This window comes from Canis lupus, chromosome 1, assembly GCF_003254725.2.
Source record: "Canis lupus dingo isolate Sandy chromosome 1, ASM325472v2, whole genome shotgun sequence".
Lineage (NCBI taxonomy): Eukaryota > Metazoa > Chordata > Mammalia > Carnivora > Canidae > Canis > Canis lupus.
In genome coordinates this window covers 70759767-70775014 of record NC_064243.1, presented here as the reverse complement: position 1 = coordinate 70775014, position 15248 = coordinate 70759767, and positions in this window count along the sequence as shown.

Genomic DNA, 15248 nt, shown 5'->3' with positions numbered 1-15248 from the left:
GGCCCAAGGGGCTAAGGCGAATTTTGCCTGTGGCGTTTGACTTAAGCACAAAGTTGTTGTCTCCATGAAATTGCAAATAACTCTGTGTGGCTCTGGATTGGCCTGAGGGCAGAGCCAGGTAGGCTGAGGAGCACCAGGGCAGCCCCTGCACTTACTGTCCTCCCTCTGCGGCCCTGAGCGGGTGTGAGGACAGCAGCCTCCCCTAGGAGACAGAGGCCTCAGGGGCCCAGCTCATCCTGACTCCTTGGGGGCGCTGCCCTAAGAAACTGCTAACTTCCCAGGGCCTCTTCACACACCATTGAGGACACCAAGGCACAGAGGGAGAAAGCCTGGCTCTGAGCAGTGGTCACCTGCCCATATCCTGGGGGCAGGACATCCAGCCAGGCGGAGGGAAGGAGCATGAATGCGGAGCATCGCTCACTACCGCCGGGCGCCAGGGCCCAGATCCTGGAAGCTACGGGTGCGTGATGCCTTGTGCCCTGGCTCATTCACACCCTGCCCACCCCTTCCCACCAAGGAGGCTCTCCCACGGGCTCTGGGTGGGGACGAGCTCATGCAGCCCCGGCTGCGTAGGCCCCCTCATGACAACAGAGTGTTCCCCCACATTTTCAAACACTTGTGGGGGCGGAGGTGATGCTGCTCACAGCTCCTGGAGCCAAACTGCCCATCCTGCTGCCCCTGCTCAGTGTCCACCATACCTCTGAAAGAGCCTGGCAAAAACGGCTTAGGAAAGAAGATTCTAGAGAGTAGAGGTGGTTTCCCTGAGACGACAGAAGTGTGAGCATGTCAGTGCAGGCAGGAATTGTATCTCCCGGTGGTCAGATACCTAAGTCTCCAGCTCCTTGAAGAAGGTGTTTGTGGCTGAAACCCCGTGTTTAGGCCCTCAGCAAGGGCCGGGTGCCGGGCCTCCCAATGATATGTGTTACCTCTTCCCCCAAGGCCCTGGTCTCTTGTGCTGCCCATTGCACCCATGAGCTTTCTTGACAGCCTCATTGTCTTCATCTTTCTCCTCCTCCTCTTGCTTCTTCTTTTTGCTAAAAACACTTGCATTGTGTCTCCACCTGGAATAAGACCTGTCTGTCATCAATGTCGTGCACCTTCTTATTCAGAGGTTGATATGTAATAAAGCAGAAATTGAACTTTAAATTACATTCACACTATACAGGCAAGAATTGTGTCTGGGGCAGAAAATGCTGCTGATGTTTGAGTGTTCACATTCCCATGAATGTCCCAAGCTCATATTGCTCAGGATGCTGATATGATATCCTGAGATACTAAGTAATTTCCTCACACAAGAGTTACCCCATGACCCCCTACCTGCTTCTACTCATGGTTGCATGAACAGAGCCACAAGTAGAAGAAACCAAAGAAGTTAATTCTTGGATTTTCAGTGTTAAATAGGTTCTTGAAACTCAGAATTCATGGCCTTGAAGCCCAGATCCAAATCTATAAAAGTTGAGAATTTTGAGAAAGGCAGGAGGGTTGAATTTCAAAAGGCTACCCCTTCCCAAAGCATGAAAGCAGAAAGTTTGTGTCATAACAAGACTGGAGAAAGAAGTAGACAAAGAGCACATGCCCTACCTCAGGGAGACTGGATAAATGTAGTCTATACCAGGGAGGGAGGAGCTGGGAAAGCAAGAGCGTCACTCGGGTGTGTGATGCCTCTGCTTACCCTTCCTGTTTATGAGCTTAGTCCAAGAGAAAGAAAAATAATGGAATCCCTTTTCAAGTTTGGAGATGCCAGGGTAGTGTCCACCCACCTGCACCTTATTTCCCTAGCAGATCATCAGACCTCACAGGGAAGCCTCTGCTCCACTATGGTGATACAGTAGCTCATGACATGTATGGGGTACAGGCATTAAAAAGCCAGCAAAAGCTCATGATTTCTCCCATGTAAAAGCATTTGAGTGTTTCCTGAGATCATGAAAGAGGGGGAGGGGAGAGAGAATGAGAGTAAGAGTGAGGGAGTGAGAGAGGAAGAGAGAGATAAGAAAGTCTGCATCTAAGACAAGGAGATGCTAGAGCCAGGGTTCATATGGGGACACTCTCAACATGTCTGCAGAATCACCCATGGACAAAAGGTAGAATTCTGTCTCAGTTTAGGACCAAGACAGAGCAAGATGAAGACGGAGGCCCCTTTGAACCAATGCCCTCAAAGTACCTGTCAACTCCTAGAGTTTCACATCACCTCCAGAAAGAAGATGAGCAAAACAATCCTAAATCTAACTAATTTCACTGGGTACAACAGGTTGGTTACAATCCCTACCTATGTTGAAAATGTTGGGCCCATGGGATCAAGGGGGATCCAGAGGCACCAACAAAATGGTGGTAGACCCTCCATCTTGTTACCCCCGCCTCAGAACTTTCCCATCACCAGCAAACCACCCAAGGACACGTCATCAGGGAGACAGGACCTATTCAGGAAACTTGAACTGCACCTTACCCAGACCCCATATAAGGGCATAAGCAGTTATTGCCCCATACAGATTCCACCAGTAATATGCCCTAATACCTATCACTCCAGACAGACACAACCCCTTACCCCACCCCACTTAAAAAGCTCGCAGGTATTCCCTTTGGGTGCAACTTTCCCAGCCTGCGACTTCCCTGGCTTCACTCCCCTGCAGGGCTGGGGAACCTCACCCGAGAGCGCTTCCATTAAAAGCTTGCCTCGACCCATCTTTGCCTGGCCTCTCTATTTCATTTCACTATCAACTGGATCAAACCTGACAGAAAAGTTCTCACATATCTGACAGGAAGTAGCCCTTCCCACCTGTGAGGGGCCACCAGATGCCTAGTGCTGCCAGGTACTGAAAGGGAAGCAGCCCACTCACTCCCTTCCTCCTCCAGCCATGGACTTGACCACCATGTTGCTCCTGCCCTGTGTGGGGCTCCACACCCATGTGACAAAGTCACTGTTGGTCCTCCCAAAGCCACTCTTCCCCGGGTGCCACATCAAGGTGGAGGAGTCCTGCGCAGAGGAGGGCATGACCCTCTGCCTGCCTCTGGACCATACATGGTGCCTCGAAGCAGCACCACCTATGCGTCTTGTTTTAAAATGTCTCATGGAAAGAGTTTCTTCATTCTCCAGCCAGAGGAAAAATTCTCAACTTGGTATCTGCAGATAGAATTCAAGAGCCTGGTAGACGTGCATGAGGAAAAAAATACCACATCTTTATTTTTATGAACCTCTAACTGAAATTTCCTTCTATGACCCTTTGTAGTACTGCAATTTTGTCACCAGTAGAATCACGGATATCTTTATATCATATATGCTCATCACTACTTCACATTACAGTAATTAGACCCACTACTGGGTCTTGTCATTTAAAATATTAAGAAAGAAGCACACATATTACTATTTGACAAAATGTTTGTTTTCATTCATAACTATATTTCGATAGAATTAGTTTCCTTTGTAATTCTATGTATTTCATTTTGTGCATTTAAAAAAAGGAATGTTTTTTTTGATAAGGGGACCAGAAACTTACTCTGATGGCTGAAACTTACTCAATGCCATAAAAATAGTTAAGAATCCCAATCCAGAGTGACTGCACCAGTTCACATTCCCACCAACAGTGCAAGAGGGTTCCCCTTTCTCCACATCCTCTCCAACATTTGTTGTTTCCTGCCTTGTTAATTTTCCCCATTCTCACTGGTGTGAGGTGGTATCTCATTGTGGTTTTGATGTGTATTTCCCTGATGGCAAGTGATGTGGAGCATTTTCTCATGTGCTTGTTGGCCATGTCTGTGTCTTCCTCTGTGAGATTTCTGTTCATGTCTTTTGCCCATTTCATGATTGGATTGTTTGTTTCTTTGGTGTTGAGTTTAATAAGTTCTTTATAGATCTTGGAAACTAGCCCTTTATCTGATAGGTCATTTGCAAATATCTTCTCCCATTCTGTAGGTTGCCTTTTAGTTTTGTTGACTGTTTTGCTGTGCAAAAGCTTCTTATCTTGATGAAGTCCCAATAGTTCATTTTTGCTTTTGTTTCACTTGCCTTCATAGATGTATCTTGCAAGAAGTTACTGTGGCCAAGTTCAAAAAGGGTGTTGCCTATGTTCTCCTCTAGGATTTTGATGGAATCTTGTCTCACATTAAGATCTTTCATCCATTTTGAGTTTATCTTTGTGTATGGTGCAAGAGAATGGTCTAGTTTCATTCTTCTGCATGTGGATGTCCAATTTTCCCAGCACCATTTATTGAAGAGACTGTCTTTTTTCCAGTGGATAGTCTTTCCTCCTTTGTCAAATATTAGTTGACCAGATTTACCCCAAAGATATAGATGCAGTGAAACGCCGGGATACCTGCACCCCGATGTTTATAGCAGCAATGTCCACAATAGTCAAACTGTGGAAGGAGCCTTAGTGTCCATTGAAAGATGAATGGATAAAGAAGATGTGGTCTATGTATACAATGGAATATTATTCAGCCATTAGAAATGACAAATACCCACCATTTGCTTCGACATGGATGGAACTGAAGGATATTATGCTGAGTGAAATAAGTCAATTGGAGAAAGACAAACATTATATGGTCTCATTCATTTGGGGAATATAAAAAATAGTGAAAGGGAATAAAGGGGAAAGGAGAAAAAATGAGTGGGAAATATCAGAAAGGGAGACAGAACATGAGAGACTCATAACTCTGGGAAACGAACAAGGAGTGGTAGAAAGGGAGGTGAGCAGGGTGGGGGGGGTGGGGGTGACTGGGTGATGTGCACTGAAGGGGGCACTTGATGGGATGAGCACTGGGTGTTATTCTATATGTTGGTAAATTGAACACCAATGAAAAATAAATAGAAGAAAGAAGAAAGAAAGAAAGAAAGAAAGAAAGAAAGAAAGAAAGAAAGAAAGAAAGAATCCCAATCCATCCCAACCCAACCCATTACCCAGAAGAAACACACCATTCCCTCTACTGCCCTCCAGTGTCCTCTTAGGCTTGCTATTTTCTGCACTCCTCTCCCTCCTTTTCCTCTCTTCCACACAATATTTATTCTGTCTCTTGCTGTCATCTTCAACCCCACTCTCCAGCAACCAAACAGGAGAGGGCCATGGGAACATGGCCTCTCTCCCCACTGCAAGTGTAAAGCAGAGACAGAGGCCCTCCTTAGAACCATAGCTTCTTGCAGCCAGGTGTGTCTTAGAGGAGTGCATAATTTATTTACTGTTGGATGGCTCTTTGTTTAGGAAAAACAAATAAGGCCCTTTGGCCAAGAAAGCTGACACCCAAAAGGCCTGGATAAGTTGCCCTAAGGGAAAGAAAAAGAGGTAAATAGCTCTGCGAAGTAGGATGGGAAGAATTTTGACATTCTGTGTTCAAAAGGGAGTGGCTCTGAGGAGGGGGGAGAGGAAGCATGGGGCAGGTGGCAAAAGGTTGAGATTTAAGTTAGGGCCTGCGCAGCACCTGCTCACCCCCACTCAAAGGCAGCAGGCTATCACCCCTGTACCTATGTATCTGGCTTGGTGAGAGTGTCAATCACATGTGTTCCAGCAACCCAGTCAAGGGGAGGGCTGGCAACCCAGCCCCAGCCAGTCAGACCTCTTCCTTGGGTAAAGGGATTTTAGTGTGGGAAGGCAGGGAGCTGAGCCATCTGGGTGACCCTCCCTTAGTCCTGCCTCCCACCCCTCACCCCCCACCCCGACTCTAGGAGGTGCTGGTTCCCCTCCTGGCTGAGGTCTGGTTCTTCAGCTAGCCCCTCAATTTCTCACTCATTCCTTACCCTTCCTAGAAATTGAGTTTTTGTCCTTTTTGTTTTATGGGCCAGAAGTAGTTCCTGCTGCAAAAACCAAAATATCCTGTCTCAGGAAGGCTGAGAAGAAGAAATGATCTGTGGGAAGTACAATAAGCAAGGAGTGTAGCCAGAATGACAGTAGGATTTGAAAAAAATCTGGAGATGGTGTCCTAATCTCCACTAGCAAGTCCTTCGTTCCACATGCAGGGACTTAATCTCTCTCCATAACCCAAACCATCGTTAAGTGTCTGCTTTCCAAAGTATTGTATTAATTCACATCCCCAGAATTGTGTATGAGAGTTTCTGTTTTCCTACTTTTCCCCTAGACTTTGATATTGTTAGATTTATCCATAGATTGGGATATAGCCCACCCCATATCTGAGTGGAGCCATGTAACAAGTGATGGCGCCACTTCCGGGCTAAGGCAATTGAGAAGGCTATGCCTTCCTACCCCTTCTTTCTTCTTCCACCAGCTGAATATGGGCCAGCACTACTACCTGGGAGATCCTGAAGTAAAGACCCCAAAGAGAGAAGGAGCCAAATCCCTAAAACCCACTTGGAGCACAACAACTTGTCACGGAGGACCATCCACTTTAGACTTTATATGAAGGAGAAATAAGCTCGTAGCTTTCCTGAGCCATTATAAATTTGCATTTACTACAGCATCTCTTGCTACTCCAATTAATAAGCTCTGTAACCTAATACAAACATACCTCATTCTATTGTGCTTTGTTTTATTGTTCACAAATATTGTATTGCTGGGATTTTTTTACAAGTTGAAGGTTTGGGACATCCCTTCACTGATCACGTCTATAAACACCATTCTTCCAACATTAGCTTATTTCTTATCTTGGTGCCACATTTTGGCAATTCTTGCAATAGTTCAAAATCTCATTATTATTATATTTGTTATGATGATCTGTAATCAGTGATTACAATTTGCTTTAAGTCCAGAGAATGGTTAGCATTTTTTAGCAATAAAGTATTTTTTAATTAAGGTACATACATCTTTTAGACATAATGCTATCACACGCTTAACAGACTACAGTATAGGGTAAACATGAAAAAATTCATTTGACTTGCTTTATTGCAATATTCACTTTATGGCCATGGTCTGGAACCAAACCTGCAATATGTATGATTATATGTCTGTAATTCCAATTCATGATATAATAGCACTAATGCACTATTTACAATAGAAAAGGAAAGAAAGCACTCCAAATGTCTGTTAGTAGAGAAATGAATAAATGAATTTAACATAGTCATATAAAGGACTACAATACAAGAGTCCAAATGAATAACTAGATCTATATATCTCAATATAGATGGATCTAGAAAACAATTTAGAGTGAACAGAGCTAGCTTCAGATGTTAATACAATTTGATGCCATTTAAGTGATAATTAAAAAAAATAAATCTATTATGTATAGACACATAAGTGTATGAAAAGAGTTGATACCTGGACTAGAATGATACCATAGGGATGGTGGGTGGGGCTGGCAGGGGACAGAATTGAGAGGGGAACTTTGGAGACTTCATAATATATCTATAATAGTTTCTTTTTTTAGAAAAAGGGTTAGGACTAATTGTGTTCCAATATTAACATTAGGGGTAAGTCATTTGGGATGGCAAATTCTTGGATATCTGTTTTTTTTTTTCAAAGATTTTTAAAAATGTATTTATTCATGAGAGAGGCAGAGACACAGGCAGAGGGAGAAGCAGCCTCCATGCAGGGAGCCCGATGTGAGACTCGATCCTGGGTCTCCAGGATCAGGCCCTGGGCTGAAGGCAGAGCCAAACTCTGAGCCACCCAGGCTGCCCAAATATCTGTTTATTATCCTCAGTGCTTTTCTTCTTGATTTCTTGTCATGTTTCAACAACAAAATTATACCCAAAGAAAGAAAACTCTCACAGGCTTCCTCAGCTTGGAGGCAGAGAGCTCCCTGCTGGCTGTCACTCTGTGGGGGCCTCCTGTTTCATTACATGGGGGCAGTGACATTTTTCTGCTAAAAATGGAAATAACCCTCTTCTTAGGCCCCACAGTTTCTTCCCTTCCATCATTCCTTTTTCCATTTCTTGTCTGCAAAAGCATCACCACCCCCATAGGTAAGAACATTCTTTCACTCTTTTCCCATGGTGGAGATTCCAGCTAAAGAAAATTTCAGTTCCAATAGCAAGATAATTCCCATGAATAACAAATGGTAAAAGGAGCAAAGAGATATAAACAAGTGACATAAACATGTACCACTAAATAGAAGGGAAGGAACAATTTCAAATATGTAAAGAGTTTACAAAGTTCAATGCGGGTTCCCATTTTTTTTAATTTAAATTATAGTTAGTGAACGTATCGTGCAATATTGGTTTCAGGAGAACTCAGTGATTCATCGCTCACACACAAACCTGGTGCTCATCTCATCATGTGCCCATCACTCCTTTAGCCCATCCCCCCCCACCTCCCTCCATCAACCCTGTTTGTTCTCTATCATTAAGAGTTTTTATGGCTTGTCTCCCTCTCCTCTTTTTTTCTTTTCCTCCTTCCCACATGTTCTTCTATTTTGTTTCTTAAATTCCACATATGAGTGAGACAGTATGGTATTGTCTTCTTCTGACTGACTTATTTCACTTATCATAATACACTCTAGCTTTATCCATGTTGTTGCAAATGGCAAGATTTCATTCGTTTGATGGCTGAGGAATATTCCATTGTGTTTACACTATGTGTTTACGCTACATCTCCTTTATCCATTCATCAGTCGATGGACATTTGGGGTCTCTCATAGTTTGGCTATTGTTGACAATGCTGCTCTAAACATTGGGGTGCACATGCCACTTCAAATATGTATTTTTTTTTTGTATCCTTTGGGTAAATACCTAGTAATGCAATTGCTGGATTGTAGGGTAGCTCTATTTTTAACATTTTGAGGAACCTCCACACTGTTCTGCATGGGTTCCCCTTTCACATAAAATAAACATGAGTCTCCACTGATGGGAGACCATAAAGTTTCACATGTGCAAGGATTTCATTGCAGTCCATATTGCAGGAAATGAATATTTATATCTTGTATTTTTACCTTTGTGACTGAGGAAACATTTCATTGTTAAGAATCATGAAAACAAGGACAAAAAACCCCACAAGAAATTAGGTACGACCCAGTGCTACCCTTCTGCAGCAAGACACTTTCTATTTCTAGGATTCTCAGTTTCAAGGAGGTGCTGTGAGTTGTACATGCTTCTGGATCTGGAAGGACACCATCCCTCCCTAAAATACCATCACATCTATTTCCTAGTTCTATTGTCAGAGAAACTGTCGCCATCAATTACGTGGACAGAATTGCCGGAAGGTCAATCCCAGAACATGAATGTCTAAAACAGGGCTGCCTCGTGGCTTCCTGTTACATCTGACCTCCGCCTCCCTCCCTCCCCAGGAACAGTGCCAAACTCAAAATCCTTAGCTTGAAGAAGTTGCCTTGCTATGAGACACATCCTTATTGAGAAAACTCCTGCACCCACTGAGACGAGAAGTGCTCGGAAGACAGAGGGAGGCTGCTTTGCCAGCCAAGCTCCATGGACTAAATCGGAGTCCCCTGGGAAGGCGTGTGTTTATGACCGCGGCTGAGATGGAATAACGGGTCGAGTAGTTGATGACAGGAGACCGTATAGGAGTGCTGCCCTGCTTCCCGCCTGCTTGGCTGGGTGGCGAGTAGTTCTGGTCAATAGTACGGACTTTGGCAAATGTTCTGATGATTAAATAATTCTGGTGGGCCCCGTGCCTCTCTGCCACCTCCTGGAAGGAACAAATGTCCCCACCCTGGGGAGCAGGAGGTTTTAGTCCATAGAATAGGGGCTCTTGAAGTGGATCAAGGAGGAGATGAGGTATTACCTCCTTCTGACATTCTGAGGGTCATTTTTTAGGGTTTGAAGCATGGAGATGTTCATTCAGAGTACCTCCAACGATGGAAGGAGGGAGCATTCTATAAAGAAGCCTGGAGGGTCTGGGCCTGTGTGCTCACTGTAAGCCTTTCTCCTTGTGGTACTTCCATCTCACTGGCTTCAAAGTTCAGAAAATTCTCATGAAGGTACAGTCTGAACTCCACTGTAGATGGAGAATTAAGGGGAAGGGCTGGTTGGGGGGATAGAGGGACACATTCCTCATTCTGGTCGTCACTGGGGACAGCTGTATACTGAGGGCCACTGGCAGCAGCAGTAGCTGAGAGAGCACAGAGGCCCAGCATCAAGGAAGCTCTGTAGCTGCTGTAGGAATCATCCCAGGAATCCATCCAATCCATCCAATCCATTCTTGCTCCTCAGTGAGCAATGAGGACCCAATGCTGAAGCACCTTGGAGGACCTGTGGCAAATCAAGGAAGCAGCCTTGGGAGGTTCTGGACTTTCTATTAGCTTGGTCAATGGGATTTGGAGTTGTTTTATATGAAATGTCATATTTCCTAATATTCTAATATCCCCTTCTTTACTGACAGAATCTTTGAAATTTAGTTGGGTAGATGGCCTTTCTTGTGGTTACCAGCTTGAGCTCAAGCATTATTCCTGTATAGATACATTTGACAAAATAAATTTCAGACTGAGTAAAATATGGCAGCTTAAACCCGATAAAAGTCTATTTCTATTCTCTCTCATGTAGAAAGTAGAAAAATTAGTGGCATGGACTGCTATAGTGGCTCCATCCATTAAGATGAAGAGAGCAACATAGGCCAAAGGGAATAAGCTAAAGTGAGTTAATGTCAGATATAAGAAGAAGCAAGATGTGCCTGCAGGTGAGTAACTCATATGATGGACAAGTGGACTTTCCTCTCAAGGTCTCCAGCAGCACAGGTGGGTGAAAATGAGGAATCTTGATTAGAGCATTAAAAATGTCGCAAATAGAATCAACCCACAGATAAATCAGTGGCATATCCAGACCCAGAATCCAGGCCCCGCCTGCCTAGCCTCCAGGCGTGACAGTGATAAAGGTCAATACTCTAACCGCAAACTTACTTATATACTCAAAATAGTGAATACAGACTCATTGTCTGTAAAACACAGTAATTTGTTCTCCAGCTCCTTAATGAGGTTGGGGGATGGGATATGCCAGTGGACTTCAGCAAGGAGGACTTTAGCAAGGATGTGTATCTGAGTCCAAGTGTGTTTGAGGTTTGTGGATTATTTAGGACAATAACGGCTGGGTATTTATTTACTACATTGAAGTGGAGCTTTTGTGTTTGAATCAAAAGCACATATAAAAGCCTATTATAGAAAATCAGGCCCTATTGTAACATAAATGTGCATTATATAAAGCAAAAAAGAAAAGGAGAAAAGGGGTTTAAAATTATAAATAAACTGTGGAATTTACAAATTATGGCAGAGTTGAGTATAGGATCTTGGGAAAGATCCAAGATGGCTCTTCTGATTTTTCCTGAGCAGTGTCCCTGTCACTACAATCCCCTCTCACATCAGCCAGAAAAGGGGAAATGAAATGGCCCTTCTTTCCCCAGTCCTCGGGATATGATGACTGTGGATGGAGCCAAGTGGAGGAAGAATAATAGAATAGGAGGAACACAAAGAGATGGTAGGTGGAGCTCCCTCGAAGTCCTTGCACACGCTCAATAAAGAGAAGTGACATGAAAACAGTCCCCCCCACCATCTTGAGTAGTCCTCCAACTTACAGGAATTTCCCAGCCTTTGTGGTCAGCCCGTACCGTGGGAGGGGACATTACATGCTGGAGTTCTGGTGCGAGGCTGTATTTTCACTCTGGGTAGTTTTTTAACAGCTTACTTAAGATATGGTTCAAATATGATACTATTTAAAGTATGAAATTCAATGTTGTTTTTCTATATTCACAGTTACGTGCAATCATCGCCATGGTCCATTTTAGAAACTTTTCATCACCTCAGAAGGAAACCTGATACCCTTTAGCTATCACCATCTTTTTGCCAGATCCCCCCTTCCCCACTTCCACAAATGTCTGTACATCCTGTCTCTCCAGATTTCCCTCTTGTGGACATTTTGTATGAATGGAACCATATAATATGTGGTCTTTCGGGGCTGGCTTCTTTCACTCAGTGCAATGTTTTCAAGATTTATCCGTGCTGTAGCATGTATCAGTTCTTCCTTCCTTTTTGTAGCTGAATAATATTCCGTTATGTTACATTGTATTGTGTACATTTCATTTCTCTATTTGTCACTGATGAACACTTAGGCTGTTTCCTTCTTTTGGCTAACGTGGATAATATTGCTGTAAATATTCATGTACAAGATTTTATGTGGATATATGTTTTTATTTCTCTTGGATATATTCCTAAATCAGATTACTGGGTTATATGGTAACTCTATAGTTAATCATTTGAGGAACTACCAAACTGTTTTCCAAAGTGGCTACACCACTTTACATTCCTGCCAGTATAGGGTATGGGGGTTTCAACTTCTCTACAACCTCATCAACACTTGCAATTATTGGACATTTTGATTACAACCATCCTAGTTGGTGTGAAGTGGTATTTCATTCTTTCTATGTGCATTTCTTTGATAACAAATAAAACAAACCATCTTTTAGTGTGCTATTGGCCATCTGCACACATGTCTTTTTATTTTATTTTATTTTATTTTATTTTTATTGTATTTTATTTATTTTATTTTTGTTTAAATTCAAGTTAGTTAACATACAGTGTACTATCGGTTTCAGGAGTAGAATTTAGTGATTCATCACCTGCTTATCACACCTAGTGCTCATCCCAACAAGTGCCCTCCTTAATGCCCATCACCCATTTCTCATCCCCCTACCCTACCTCCCCTCCAACAACCCTCAGTTTGTTCTCTATAGTTAAAAGTCTCATGTTTGCCTCTCTCTCTGTTTTCGTCTTATTTTATTTCTCTTTCCCTTTCCTTTTGTTTTTTTTTTTTTAAGATTTTATTCATTTATTCATGAGAGACACAGAGAGAGAGAGGCAGAGACATAGGCAGAGGGAGAAGCAGTCTCCATGCAGGGAGCCCGATGCAGGCCAGGACTGCATCTCGGGACTCCAGGATCATGCCCTGAGCTGAAGGCAGGTGCTAAACTGCTTAGCCACCCAGGTGTCTCTTCCTTGACTTTCCTTGTGTTCATCTGTTTTGTTTCCTAAATTCCACATATGAGTGAAATCATATATTTGTCTTTCTCTGACTGTGCATGTCTTCTTTTAGAAATGTTTATTCAGATCCTTTCCTTATTTTTTAATTGAATTATTTGGCTTTTTATTATTGTTGTAAGTTCTTTATATGATGTAGATCTAAGTCTCTTATCTGATATAAGATTGTAAAATATTTTCTGACATTCTGTGGGTTGTTTTTCCATTTTCTTCATGATGTCTTTGGAACCACAAAAATTTATAATTTTGATGAAGTCCAACCTCATTTTTCTTTGTTGCCGGTGCTTTTGGTGTTTATAAGATATCTTTTGCCAAATCCAAGAACAAACTTCCGTGTGTTTTTTCCTTAAAGTTTTATGATTTTAGCCTTACATTAGGTCTTTGACCCTTTTTTAGTTAATTTTTGTGTATGGTATAAGGTAAGAATCCAAACTTAAACTTTTGTATTTGGCAATTCAATTGACCCAGCACCATTTGTTGAAAAGACTATTCTTGCCCTACAGGATAGTTTTGGCACCCTTGTGAAAAATCAGTTCACCATAGATATATGGGTTTATTTCTAGAATCTCAATTCTATTCCACTTACCAACTTGTCTATCCTTTTAACAATACCACGCTGTCTTGATTAACACTACATTGGAGTAAGTTTTGAAATAAAGAAGTACGAACCCTCTGCTTTGTCCTTGTTTTTCAATATTATTTTGGCTGTTCTAAGACCCTATAAATTCCATATGAATTTTAGAATCACCTTGTCAACTTCTACAAAGAAGCCAGCTAGAATTCTGATAGGAATTTCACTGAATCTGTAGATCATTTTGAGGAGTATTGTCACCTTCTGATCCATGAACATGAAATGTTTTTCCAATTATTTGGATTATCTTTAACTTCTTTCAACAATGTTTTGTAGTTTTCAAAGGATAAGTTATGTACTTCTTTTGTTAGATTTATTCCTCAGCATTTTTTTGAGTGCTAATATAAATGGAATTATTTTCTTAATTTTATTTTTGGATTGTTCATTGCAAGTATATAGAAATATAATTTATTGCTATATATCGATCTCATATCCTACAAACTTAATGAAATTGCTTATTAGTTTTAATAGTTTTCTAGTGAATTACTTAGGTTTTTCTGTATACAAGATCATGTCATCTGTGAATAGAGACAGTTTTATTTTTTCTTTTCTAATCTGAATGCCTCTTATTACTTTCTCTTTCCTAATTGCCCTGGCTAGAATTTCAAGTATAATGTGTAATAGAAATGATAAGAGCAAGTATCCTTGTCTTGTTTCTAACCATGGTGGTAAAGCATCCAGTCTTTCACTATTCATGATGATGTTAGCAGTGAATTTTTCATAGCTGTCCTTTATCAGTTTCAGAAAGTTCCCTTTTATTTCAAATTCGTTCACTCTTTTTATCATGAAAAGTGTTGTATTCTGTCAATTTATTATTCTGTATTCCTGAGACAATCATGTGATATTTCTTTCTTATTCTATTAATATATTTTACATTAACTGGTTATTGGGTGTTAAAAATAAATCCCACTTGGTCAAATTCTTTTTAGATATTGCTGGATTTGGTTTGCTAATACCTTATTGAGGAATTTTATGCCCATTTTCATAAGAGATATTAGTGTGTAATTATGTTTTCTTATGATGCTTTTGCTGCCCTGGGTATCAGCGTAATACTGGCCTCATGAAATGAGCTGAGAAGTATTTCTCCCTCTTCTATTTTTTGAAAGAGTTTGTGGAGAACTGGTATTAATTCTTCTTTAAATGTCTGGTAGAATTCAGTGATGAAGCCATCTGGGCATAAGCTTTTCTTTGCTAGTTTAATTATTATTTAATTATTATTATTACTACTAATTTAATTTCTTCACTTGGCATACTGTTTTTTTTCTTTAGTCAGTTTTATTAGTTGTGTCTTTCTAAGAATTGTCCATTTCATCATCTAAGTTATTTAATTTGCCAGAATACAATTGCTCATAGTAATCCTTTATGATGCATTTTATTTCTATAAAATAAGTAGTAATGTCCCTTTTTGTTTTGTTTCTGATTTTAGCAGTTTGAGTTTTCTCTCTTTTTATTTTTATTGACAATTTAGTTAAGTGTTTGTCAGTTTTATTGATCTTTTCAAAGAGCCAGCTTTTGGTTTCAATGATTTTCTCTATTGTAGGTCATTCATTGCTGCTCTAATCTTTGTTATTTCCTGTCTTCTGCTCCTTTGTTTCAGGTTTAGTTTGTTCTTCTTTTCCCAGTGTCTTAAAGTGAAAGGCTACTGACTTAAGATCTTTCTACTTTCTTAATATGGGCATTTACACCTTTAGAGTTCCTTCTGAGAACTGCTTTAGCAGAATCCCATGAGTTTTGGTATGCTGTATCTTCATTTTCTTTCATTTCA